Genomic DNA, 13,646 nt, shown 5'->3' on the forward strand with positions numbered 1-13,646 from the left:
AGGATGGTGAAACACCAGGTTGCCCAGAGAGGTGGTGGTTGCCCCATCCCTGGAAACATTCTAGGCCAGGTTGGACAGAGCTCTGAGCAACCTGATCTAGTTGAAGATGTCCCTGTCATTGCAGGGGGGTGGAACTAGAAGACCTTTAAAGGTCCCTTCCAAGCCACTCCATTCTGTGAATCTATGATCCAGATGTGCTGGGATGGGTTAGGGTCTGTCATCCAAAGGGGCTGGGATGGATCCAGGCCACCTGCCAGGTCAGTTCTGTACTCTGGACCCGGCAGAAAATGTTAATAAATAACGGAGCTGTAGGTATAGACTTCCTCTTCACCTTATCTTACCAGCTATGCATTTCTTCACCCAAAATTCTCAGTTTTTGAAAATTTGCTACAAATGTAAAAGAGCCACAAGCAAATCCCAACACCAAAAATGTGAGTTATTGTAGTTGGAAATAGGAAACAATGACTAAAAAAACACATTTAAAATACTGGTGTTTTAAAGACTGCTAGGTGGCATATATCAATATTATCTGTTTATGGAGTGGAGTCTGGAGAAAAGAGGATGCCCATTTTATGCCCATTTTACATTTTGTGCAGCCAAGGCACCTTTGTGTGTATTTACTAGCTCCAGGGCTCTGTGAGCAATACGTGGAGCTATGACCTTTATTTGTCCTCATTTCAGCTTACACATTTTTCTTTCTTTCTTTTCTCTTTTCCTTTCTGCTGTAATTAGGATTTAACATATCCTCCAATATGCGTGGACATCAGCAAAGCAATGAATATTCTTTTTTTTTTCATTTTCACTAACCAAATCCAGTCCAAAGTGCTATTTCTATCCGAGCTGATCTATGCTTTAGTGAAAGGAGTAATAAATAACACTTTAGACCAGACTTCAAAATGCCCTTTTTCCTTTGATCTGAGTAATTAAAGTCAAGCTGCTGTTCCTGAGCGTTTTCTGATGGAATTACAAGAGTTACACAGCTCTTCATTTGTATCTTATTAAGCATTATGTGTTATTGATGCTGTTCAAACAATTAGCACCTAAATATGCCCCATTTTCTCATAAAGAGGCAGTAGCAGTGTTAATGTTAATGCCCTGGTGAACAGTTTGTTGCCATCCAGAGTCCACCATCATGCTCAAATGCCATTTAATATCAATCAGGTCTTTACTGATGCCCTTCTGAAATTCTCCTCTGCAATCATTTAACTGTGCAGCGAAGTGAGAAGAAGCCAAACAATCATGTTAAGTAAAAATGGCATCTCTCTTAACACAGGAATTTTCCTAAGTTCATTGCAAGTTTTGGTTATAAAAAGGCCAGTGCTTCGCGGCGATCGGTCATTTTGACGTTTTTATGGTGTTTTTATTACCCCTGGCTCATTTCCATACTAAAGAGAACATTTGTAACAATACTTGCTCGCTCTGTTATGATTAGGATTGCGCTTTGTTCGGCTGTGGCTGCGCCCAGTAATGCTCTTGGCACACGTCCTCCCAGACCCTGCGGTGTATTTATTCAAAAGGAAGGAAAGAGAAGTGTCTACTAAAACAATAAACTACTACTGCTTGCATTAACGTGGCCATAGCTTCCTTGTGCTGCAGACAATCAGATAGAAAAGCTGTTGGGTAAACTTGCTCCTTCCTTGCTGAAAAAATAAATATTCATGAAGCTTACAGCCTCTTTTTCCTGTGCTTTCTTATCGGGTGGAAAACGGTGAAGGATTTTATGCTAATGATTTAATCAGAAAGATAAGGATGGAGGTCCAGATCCTGAAACCAATGGGAGCTGGGATCTGAAATATTGCTGAGGACCTGGGGAAGGCTGTAAGGCAAATTTAAATGAGTTACTTCAGTATTAATGTTATCCTGCATCTAAGGACAGGTTCAACCCAATATTAATATTTATGCTATTAATATTGAAAATAGAAAATACTAATATATTCACTAATGCTGTCCAAGATAGGAGGTGAATGTGAAAAGGAGAGTCATGAATGGTAGAGAGGGGCAAATAAAAAAGAGAGGAGTGGTGTCATGTCACCAGAGGTTTCCAGGGTAAAGCCAAGTCATTGCTTTGGCCACTCCACATGTGTTGGATCTCAGGAGGCACCTGGAGCACCAGTGGGGGATTCCTCAGACCCAGGGCAAATTAGAGCTCTCAGTGCCCACTGTGCAATTGTTCACATTTGTTCAATTGTTCTTGAGCACATCACTGCTGAAGGTCTTTCATTTAAAGTCTGTTCATGTCCTGCCTGGCTTTCAAAGACATAGAAAGATGTTTTAAAGTCTAGATTCATCTTTTTTCTCCAGCGAATTAGCAAAATTAGCAACAGAGTAATCATAAGCTTTCTAAAAAAGGGGAGAGAAACTGGCACTTCCTAAAGGTGGTTTGGTTTCTGGGTGGAGAGAAAGACCCCCAGTGTTGTTTCCTCTTCCACTAAAGCCAGCAAGATAAGCTGAATTTGTGATCCAACTACCATCAAACAGAATTATGAACCTGGCTTTGGCACGGAAATACAACACTGGAAAAAATACAGAAATATGCAGCAAATTGATGAAGTGTCCATTTATGTTACCTTTGCCCAAAGCTGATGGAGACCTCAGCAAACAGCAGTGACTTCCCTTAGGCTGCTGTGCTCTGCAGCCTGGGAGGCTTGTGGTCTCCTGACCTCTCCCTGTCTGTAGGAATAGGAAACAAAACCAGACAGTGAGAGGGGAGAGGAGTGCAGGATGGGATATCCTGCTGGTCCAAGATCAGCTTTCATCGCTGGGCTCCAGTGCTCCTTGCTGGCCCCAGCCCTGGGCTGCTGGGGAACCTGAGCTGGCCTCTGCCATGGTTCAGTGGGAGCAAAGAGCTCTCCCACTTGACATCACAAGAGGAGCATTTTGATGTTTATCTGAGACTCCCTTCCCAAAGTGCATTCGTGGTAGAGGCTGCATGTAAGGACAGGTTCAGCTCGCTATCACGGAGAAGTGATAAAACACTTTTCTCTCATTTTGGTTCTTAAGGCCTAATACTCCCATATGCCAGAAAAGATTTGTAAGGGGCCATAAAGTCAGCACAGCTCTGTTTGCACTTGCTTTTTGGTTCCTTGACAGTGCTGCTGGGGCCTCTGTGCAAACATGACTCTGCAGACAGCATTTAAAATGCCAGTCCCTGCAGGATTTCATCTGATTTGATGCCTTTGCTGGAACTGGGACCTACAGACCTAAAGGTGGAAAATCACATGGGCAAATCGAGGTCAAAATAATACTTGAAAATAAACTACTTGTAAAATAATTTTATGATAAAATATGATATATATTGTGTAGGTAAATGGTAACTCTCAATTTCCAGTGTCTGTACTCCTGACATTCTTGACCACTTACTGTTTCTACATGCCTGTGAATCATAGCAATAATCAGTATCACTGAATAGCAGAGACATTGAAATACAGATAAATGAAAAGGTTTTTATGGAGCAGGAAAAGCAGAGATTTGAGCTTGGATCCATGCACCAAATTAATGTCTGTCCAAAGACATCACCTTCCTCATCACATCAGCAGTTGTGCTTTGTTACTGGGAAATCACTGGATATCTGTGGTCTCTTCTCCCAGGTAACAAGAGACAGGACAAGAGGAAATGGCTTCTAGTTGCACATGGGGAGGTTCAGATTTAATATTAGAAAAAAATTCTTCATGGAAGGGTTGGTCAGGCTTTGGAACAGGCTGCCCAGGGCAGTGATGGAGTCACCATCCCTGGAGGAGTTCAACAGACATATAGATGTGACACCTGGGGACATGGTTTAGTGGTGGCCTTAGCAGTGCTGGGTTAATGGTTGAACTCAGTGAAATCAGAGTTCTTTGCCAACCTTTCTATAATTCTATGTTCTAGTGTCTTTCAGGGGTAGCAAAGCAAGACTAAGATCAACTGTATCCCCAAACTAGAGCTGGTGGCAGAATGGGCATCCTGGAAGCCTTTCTGGGGAGGCTGAGCCCCAATTCCAAGCCCAGTTTCTTGGTCAGTGGAAGCACAGACAGTTTGTTATTCCATTCAGGGTTATGATTTGTCCTTTTTCTCTCCCTTTTTTTTCTCTCTTTTTAAAAGGTGAAGCTCTTTCCCCAGCTGCTGGGTGAGACCATCAGAGTAGTTTGGGTTAACCTTGGCTTCATGGAAGTCACTGGGATTCTTATGCTGGACTTCTTGGGAGAAGAGCTCCTTTCCCCTGAGAAGCTGGCAGCTTTCTGACAATTGCTGTCAACAGCACTGTGCTATGTCCTTTTTTCCCCTTGATTTTCTGGACAAGTATGTACAAGAGAAATGTGAGGGGGAATTTTTACCATCCTGGAGGAGCTGTGCAAGATGTGTCAACACCAAACCTTTGTCCTCTAGCTATGACAGAAATTTAGCTTTTTGTGGTTCCAGCTCATGCATGTCGAGTACTCAGGAGCTTCTATCAAAGACTGTGTTGTCCTTAAGAAAGCTGGGGGGGAAATCATGATAAATAATTCACATTTCAACTAGCATTAAACGGAAACTTTACCAAGCAGGTTCAAATTATTTATTAAACACTGATAAGTCCCTCCAGGAGTATCAGGCAACAAATGATAGACAGTATTTTGGCAGTAAAGAGAAGTGGTTGCTTCCAACAATTATGGATGACCAGGCAGTCCAGGAAACATGCTTGGCTTGTTAATCTTGATAGTTTTTCATTGCTGAGATTGTGGTTGGAGATACCAGTGTAGGGAAAAATATACCAGGTGTGGATTTTTTCTAACCAAATGGTGTTAAATTTTGAATGTTTGGCTCCTCAGAACTCTAAAAAATGGTAATGAAAAATACTAATTTCCAAAACCTCCAGTGTGTATGCCATTAAAGTAATTAAATAAAAAAATGTGTACCTGATACTTTTTTAATTTTACAGAAACCAATGAAGAGAGTTTACAGAGAAAAAAAAAACATATTACTGCTGTGTTCAGTGATGAAGTTACAGTTACTTTATTATGGTTAATATGTGTGTCACAAGTATTGGTCAATGAGGAAACCCATTTTGTTGTTTCCAAGATTGTCAAATACTTGAGCTGTCCCATGGTATTATTTTTAATACTTTTAGTCAGTGTCCCTAGGATATTTCACATTATTTGGAACTCAGAAGCTAGGGGTTTTTTTAATTTAGCAGATTAAATGTTTAACATTGGAAACATGTTTTGGTCTTTGCCTCTGGCAATGCCTGTGCCATCAATAATTCCCATTTTTCCAAGGCAAAATATCAAAACTGGAAGCACCCAAGGGCCGTGAGTCTGCCTGGGGCCTGCAGCCTGGAGTGCTCTACTGTACAACCTTTCTTTGAAAATTCAATCAGCCTTTCCTTTTCAAACACACCCAGAGGATCTGACACCCTTTAATGTGACAATCAGGTGTTGTAACTCTCACTCGAGGTGTGAGCAGAGAGCTCTACATGTACATTGCACTCCTTGCCAGTTTTCCAGCCAAAATACTGTAAATTGCTCCAAATCCTGACTTTCTGAGCACCTCAGCCAGGCACCCTGAGGTTTCCTCTTGGGTGGGGATGAAAACAAGGTGGGCAGGCAGGGAAAGGAGGTGAGTGACTGTCAAAGCTGTTCAGGTGACACCCCAGCCCTGCCACCTCCTCACAGCCCCCTTGGCTCCCCCTGGACCCTCAGCAGGATGGTGTGGGGTGGCTATGGGGATGAGAGGAGCACTGTCACCCTGGGCAGGCTGTCACCCTGGGCAGGCTGTCACCTCTCCCAGCCGAGCATCCTGGAACAGGAGTGTTGGCTGTGCTCTAAGGCTGGAAGAGATGGGCTGGAAATGGCTTCATCTAACATATCTAAGGCAGGCAGGCTGGGCAGAGAGCAAGTTGCCAGGACCCATATTTGGAAGTCTTTCATGGCCATCATCTGCCATCATCTCAAGCCAAGAATCATAAGCATTATAACAAGAAGATATACTTGAGCACAGAGGATTACAGTTTTCTCAAGGATTGTTGTCATAAACCCCATAGTGGGTAGAGCTTAACATAGTTTGTGATAATAACTGAGTATCACATTGCCCACAGCATCAAAAAATGACAGCAAAATTCAGCAGCAGGTGGGCAGCTCTAATTATATAGGCTCCAAAGGGAATAAACACTGGGATGGTTTTTACTGTCTGTCTGGTATGAGTCAGTCCACAATGACCCTACTGGTGCGATTTGGTGAGAATAAAGCATATTTAATCATGCAAAGTGCCTTTTTCTTTCTTTCCCTCCCCTCTCCCTGTGAGAGCAGAGAAAACAGGATTTGTAGGAGGAACTGGGGGATGTGTTAGTGTCAGTGATTTGCACATATCAGGGCTGAACCATCAGACAGAGGAAGTACCCCAACAGCTGGGGCTGCAACAGATGTTCACCAGACAGCTCTGCCTCATGAAGATGTAGTGCAGCAACAGGTCATGTTACAGAAACAGAAAATTAAAAAGAGTGATTTTACATGCATGAGCCTTGGCTCCCCAGGCCCAGCAGTATGAGTGACACTGAGCAGGGAGAGGCAGCTGGGACCCCTCTGAAGAGATCATTGTGTCCCTTGCCACCACAGCCTGCTTTTCCAACACACAGATATCTCCAGCAGAAACAACCAGACTCCCAGTGCAGAAACACAGGAGGGGTCAGTGCAAAATCCCCTCGCCATTTCTGCAATTTAAGGGTGGATTGTCAATTTCTTGGTGTCTCTGCTTCACATCTTTTAGCCTCTTCCTCTGCCTCTCTTCCTGCAGCTCCCTGAGTGAGGATTTTCCTCTATGCTGACCTAGAAACAAGAATGGCTGCAGGAAAATTGCTTGGAATTCCTGGAGATGCTTGTCTCTAGTCCTCAGACAGGGTGAGAAGGACCTGTTCTGGTGAAAGCAGGGGGTGATGTCCCAGCTGGGGCTCCAGTGCAGTCTCAGCCATCAGCCATGCCAACCCAAAGCTTCCCAGAGGTGATCCCAGAGTGTGGTCAGAAAGCTACTGCCCTTGCCCTTGCAGTGTCTGCTGTTTGCATGCTAAAGGCTTCATCTAGGGAGAAATAGGAGATTTCAGATGATCTTTGAGGCCAAGGGGCACTAAACCTTCTTTTCCTGCAGATTAAAAGAGTGTCCTAACCACCAGGTCATAGGGTTTCTTGAGAGATGTCCACTATTTGCCCTGAAACTGAGCTGTTTTGCATCCAGGAATGCAACAGGGATGAGGTCAGATGGCAAACTGGGAGCACAGAGAGCAATATCTTGTACTATTATTACATTTTTTTCCAAACTGGGCATCTATTATTTCCACAAGGAGCAATATCAGAAAAAAAGAAACTGGCTTTCTTCACTGTTTCCCTTTGGGTACACAGAACAATTTTCTTACCTTCCTGTCTGGTTGCTCTATTTTAGTATGTCCCCACAGTTTTCCTAGTTTAATTACTTTCATTACAAAACTGAACATTGCCCTCTTACACTTCTCAGTGCTTTCAACATGTTAAAATTTCTGATGTCTTTCACAGGTATCTTATTCAGCTCTGCCACTAGGATGCTCTAAAAAAGCTCCAGCAGTAAATGGAAATGGACTCCATGGGGTATTAAATATATTTAAGTAAACACATTAAGCAAGCATTAAGAGAAGTGAGCACTCTTAACTCGATGAAATGAGACTGCAAGCACACAAGGGCCCCATAATGGCAGTTTCATTACAAACAGACTCCTGTACACATACTCACATGTTCCAGCCCTCTCTCCTAATATGAGAAAAGTGTGATCTGTCATGTCTTTGCATGATATCACTGCTCTGCTGGCATTTGAATAATTACAGTGCCCCGTGAAGGGCTTGGGACCAAAAACATTGTGGCCCCGAGTGGAAGGACCTTGTTTGGTTGTGTCTCTCCAAGTTCATCAAGTTCCCATAGCAACCCAGAGCCCACCAAATACCTAAATACCCTATTTGCAAACACATGGGGCAGCCACTGGGGATTTCTTAAAATAATTGAATCCCCTTAACCACTCATTTCTGAGAATAATTTCATTCAGCCTTCAGCACACCTCATGCTGTAGAACAGTCCATTTTACCACTATATTCCTGTACAGATACTGCTGGGAGCTTTAGCAGCCACTCTGGCACTGCAAAGGGCAGCATGGTCACCTCTTGCTGGGAAATGGTGCAGACAAATCTAACAGGGCAATTCACAGGCATCCCACTGCCTGAGAGTTATTACTCAAAAACTTTATTGAAGGTTGATGAATAGAAACCACTTGTACAAAAATTCAGGGAATGATTTGTGAGGAAAGGAAAGAGGAACTGGGATTTCTTTTTAAACATGTTTTCCATATTACATTTATAATTACTAATTGTTTCCTCCCTTGGGATTACAGGCTATTATTTTAAGATTCAGAATGTCAGTGCCATGTAGGGATAGATTGATTGCAAATCTCTATTTTTCTTATTTCTGAATAGTGATTACTTGTAAAACCTGGATATTTTCCTTACCTGGGAGATTAGGCTAAGTTTGCCATTCAAAGTTGTCTTGTATTTCTGGTACAGAGCAGTCCCAAATTTCCATCTCTCTCTATCCCCTTAGCCTCCCCTTACCCTTTCACACTTCCCTGCCCTTTTGGTTTGTCCTTGCAATAGTGCCCAGAAAAGTTCCTTCTCTTCAACGGGAAAGATGTAGAGCTGAAAAGGCAAGTTGGGCTTTAGAGATACATTTTCAAATATTTTCCTGCTGCTCTGGGACCTTGCTGGCAATCACAGCAATGAAGAATGTTCAGTGACCAGGACAGCTCAAGTCACTGGGTTTCCTTGCTGACCAACACTGGTCACAGGACGCCTGTGGGAGCCTCAGCTTCTCCCCTGCCCAGGATTATGAATGTCAACCATGGCATTTCTGTGAGCACAACCTGCTCCCAGAGCACTGGATGGCACTTTCCACAGCATTGGCTCCTCTACAGATATGGCAGGACATTTGGAGCACAGCCTGGAGTTGTCCAGTCACATCTGCTGCCTGGAGAAATGTCCCTTGTTTACTGTCCCATCAGATGTAGAGGCTCTGTTTTGCCCCAGCTGCTCTTTCTGGGCTGCTGGATCTCTTGGCAATGTGTCCTTGGCTCCCAACGAGACATTTTCTTTCTGACTGAGAACCTGGGACAAGCAATAAGAGGAAAAAGCTGTGTTGTAGTAATCTGGGTGCAAAATAAAGTTTTTGGGGGTAAAAAAATACTAAAATAATCACATGCTTCAGTGGTAACACCTGAAAAGAGACTGGCATTGGCTTTCTATCAGCTTATGAGGGTGACAGACAGCCTTGTCCACACTTCCAACTCCTTACAACCCTTTGGAAACTCATCAGTCATGTCCATAATGCAACTGAAATCTTGGGTGTCCAGCAGTCCTTGCCAGCAGCTCCCAGCATCACAAGAGAAGAGGACCAGCAAGGCACTCAGGGCTGCTCCTCTTGCTTTTTTCTGCTGAAATCACTGTTTTCTCCCAACCACTGTGGTGGAGCATGGCACAGAAACTCAGGAACCCACATGCTGAAACCCTGGATAATTTCCTGGGCTGCAGAGATCATACAGCCCTGAGTTTAAACCCCCCAAAAAAAAAGGTGTGAAGAGCAGGGGGAGAGCAGGGGAAACACTTGAATTTTCTCTCAGGGAAGCTTTTTTCAAACATCAACTTTGGCATATTCTGGGATGCCTCAACTGGAAAATCTGCAGACCAGGGAGACACAAGGGGATATTTCAGGAACTGAGAGGCCTTTTTAGGGTGAAGTGCTATGAATAAATGACCAAAGCCAATGACAGTAGGAGAAATCCAAAGGAACCATAAGAGAATATAAAGTTGGGGAAGTTCAGGGTCAGTTGCTATAATTTAATATAACTGCACCCTCCTCTTTAACCACCGTAGGAGCTACAGCTTTTGTGCTGAATTCTAAGCAGGAGATGTGCAAAGAAACAAATCAATTTGGAGGAAGAGAAGGAAGCTGAGTCTAGAATGAGACAACAGGTCAGTCATTTGGCTTGAACCACCCAACAATTTTCATTGCAGCCTCCATGACCATTTTCTAGTTGAGAGGGAAGTGTTTTCTCTCCATCTGTTGATGGAAAGAAACCTTAATTAGGACTGGTTTGCTGAGAGAGAAGCTCTGCTTGGAGAACTTGGCCCCCACAAGTGAGTAGGAAATTTGTTCCCCATCCTGTGAGAGGTTTCAGAGCTTTCACTTTACCTCTCCTGTAATAAATAAGAAGAACAAGTAAAATTCTCCACGCCAAACTTTCCTCCTCCAATTTCAGATTGGTTCCACTGAAAATTTAATCTGAAGCATGTGGGACCAATTTATTTCAATTCTGATATCTAATGATAAGGAAAAACTCTTGAAAAGTGTAAGTGTACTGCAATTTCAAAGGAACTTTAGAATCAAAAGAAATTCTTCATTTAAGGAAAAAAAAGAAAAAAAAGACAGAGGGTGCTACGGCAAGTTGAAAAGTTTATTTTAATAAAGTGTTTGGTCTGGAGATTCTTTCTTCTCCAAATATTCTTCCAAGCAGGTTGGCTTCTGAAAAAGCCTGTGTTGTTTGGGAGATCCTCATCTCTGGATCCCTGTGCCTGAGACTTTGCCCTTGGAAATAAAGTCACACTGAGTTTTCTTGATCCAGAATCTGCCCACTTACATGGGCTGGATGAGATGAACTGACCAGCAAGAGGGATTTTTTTGCTTTGCTAGGTGATCAGAAGACACATGTGTGCTGATGGGCAGCTTTTCAGTGACTCCATGCTCTTCCCCCTCTCCTTTTTTTCTTTTAAAGCATTGTTGTGGAACTGGAATAAACAATCTAACATGTAAAGGTAGAAATATATGAACCAGACACTCTCTCTCACAACCTGGAGCAACTGGCAGTCTGGTGTATCCAAAATATAAAGCATCAGGTACTCTGGAGACTGGGAGAGGATCCAAACCCAAGTTAACAGGGCATTCAGATTAGAATGAAAGAGACCTTATTTGAGGAGTTATAAATTCACTGAAATATGTTCCATGTATAGAAGGAACAAGAGGTCACAGAAGTGGCCAGTTTGGCTTACACAAGGCACTGAGGGCAAAGTGCTGGCAGAACACACTCTGGACCATGCCAAAGAAATCAAATGTAGCTTGCTCCAGCTTAGGGAGGCCAAGGGACCAATAACACAAAGAGATGCAATTATAACTTGGTCAGTCCCCAGACGCCAGCGTGTTGCTGGAGCTGAGCTGAAGCTTTTCCATCCAAAACAGGGCCTGTTGTGTGAACCCAGGGCTCACTGTATAAAGCTTCCTCCCCACTCTGAGCTGGGCTTTGGGCTTTCTTCAGGCCATGGATGGCAGCAGCCAGTGAGAAATGAAGGACATATTCCACGGGCTATTGCAGAGATCCACTTCCCCTCTCCCTGCTCTCCTCGCCACACCAAACCCCCTTTTTCTCTGCATGAAAAAACCCTAATAATTACACCAGAAGACACAGTGATCCAGCTTTAAGATGGTCTTCAGCACAGGCTGTGGACATTGAAGGGAGTCTTTCATGTCAGAGATGTGTACAGAGATTTGGGGCAGGAAAGTTTTGCACAAGATATTTCAATTCTAGCATTCTTCGAGGGAAGAGAGAGGAATTACTGACCTGATTCAGTGCTTAGATTTAACAAAAAAACCTCCAGCTGTTAATCCCACATGAAATTTATCCCCTTCAGCATTTTTTTAACAGAGGCATAAGGCTGAGCTGTGCTCAGGGTGCTGGGGTTTGTGAGCTACCTTCTTCAAGAATTGCCTAATTAGGATTTAGGAACAGGGCCTAATACTGATCCTTAAATCCTTCCCATGAATCTAGTACCATTCATATGGGCATTTAGTCTTTGGCACTAATCAACACAGCCCTACAGAGTTTGGTTTTCCTACCTCTACGTGTTAAATAGCAACACAGGGTAAATCCTGTCAGAGTTTGGCTCTGTGTTGGTTTAATCCCCCTGGATTGCTGTTTCTAAATATTTATGTTACCTGAGATTTTGTTTCAGACTTAATAATCAGCACCTCTATAGCCCAGTAAGCAACCAAAACAGCCTTTGATTTGCACAATGCTTAGAGAAGAGAATAATCTTGAGTGTTTGGAAGGCACTTTGCCCATGGCAGTGCATAAACATGTTAGTATGGGGTTTTGTGCATGTAGGAATAAATCACTTTTGTTATCTGTTCTGAAAAGTTAATCTGAAACACAGTTTCCTGTGCAAAAATTGAAGGGAGACTTATCATCCACACAACCATAGCCATAAGTCTGTAGGCTCTCTGACTGTATTTTGTGGGTAAATTGGAGTGTGTTTTCACAGAAAGGTCTCATTTGATACTGTTTTCCTTCTTCTATCCGTCTGCTGTTCTTCCCATTTCCCTGATAAGACTCACTATTAATAGATATGTTATTAAGCCACTATTTGGCAGCTCCAGAGTGTGGTGTTAATTGAGAGAGGCATATCTGAGAGGTGTGGAGTGCTTTGTTCAGCCTCAGACCCCACAGCCTCAGTCATGTGTGCTCCAGACAGACGAGATCCAAGTCACAGGAGAGAAAATAGATGGAAAATCACCAATAGGAGCTTCTTAAGAGACCTGAAATGGGTGAATCAGGCTGTGATCTGAGTTATCATAGACACAGCTTTCTTTGAATTGCCTTTAAGAGTAATTAATAGAATCATAGAGTCATTAAGGTTGGTGAAGTCTTTCAAGATCATCAAGTTCAACCATTAAACTGTAACTGCCAAGACTACCACTGAACCATGTCCCTAAATGCCACATTCACTTGGTTTTTGAACACTTCCAAGGATGATGACTCCACCACTTCCCTCTTCCAGTGCTTGACAATCCTTTCCATGAGAAAATTTTTACTATTATTTAATCTAAACCTCCTGAGGCACAACTTGAGGCCAATCATCTTCCTGATTTAAACTCAATTCAGATTAGACTTTAGCAGTCTGTACCTTAACATGGCATTTAAGAATTGAAAGCAAATGAATAATGAAAACCTTCCTGGATGTCTCTTCCAAACCTTTCTTCTGGTTAAAAGTGTGTGGAGATGAGGCTGAGTGTCTTGGGCTGTAACCTAATCAGTTCTAGCTTTGTCCAAGGCATTGGAAAGCTGGTGAGTAACAAAAGCTTCATCTGAAACCTTTGACACAAGGAGCAGACAGAATTCTCCTGAATTTTTGCAACATATTAGTAGATGTCCTTAGCACACCACACACAAACCTGGTGAGAACAATTTCTATTTCTCCCCAAGGCATTTCTACAATAATTCTTGTAAGTCTATTTTAGCAAATTAGAGCTAAATAGCACCTCTTCTCCCTCAACTTCCCAGACCTCACCCAACCAACACCATCCTGTTCAATCTTCCTCTAGAAGGACCTTGTCTTCTGAAGCCATCTATTGATTAATTTTGCCTTAAATGAAGTCCTGGTCTACTGACAGTACTTCCCATGCTGCTGATTTTCATCAGTCCCTGTGGATCGATCCTGAATCCATGGCTAGAAGGAATTTGCACAGCCAGAGCCCTCCTGCTTCTTGTCCATCCCTTTGTCTTGAGGATGAGCTCTGCTGTGAAACGCTCCAGACCCACCAACATGTGCTTCTCATCAGCAGCAGGGGAAGCTGGAGCTCCTG

This window comes from Lichenostomus cassidix, chromosome 4 (genome assembly GCF_008360975.1).
Source record: "Lichenostomus cassidix isolate B80296 chromosome 4, HeHo_3.0, whole genome shotgun sequence".
NCBI lineage: Eukaryota > Metazoa > Chordata > Aves > Passeriformes > Meliphagidae > Lichenostomus > Lichenostomus cassidix.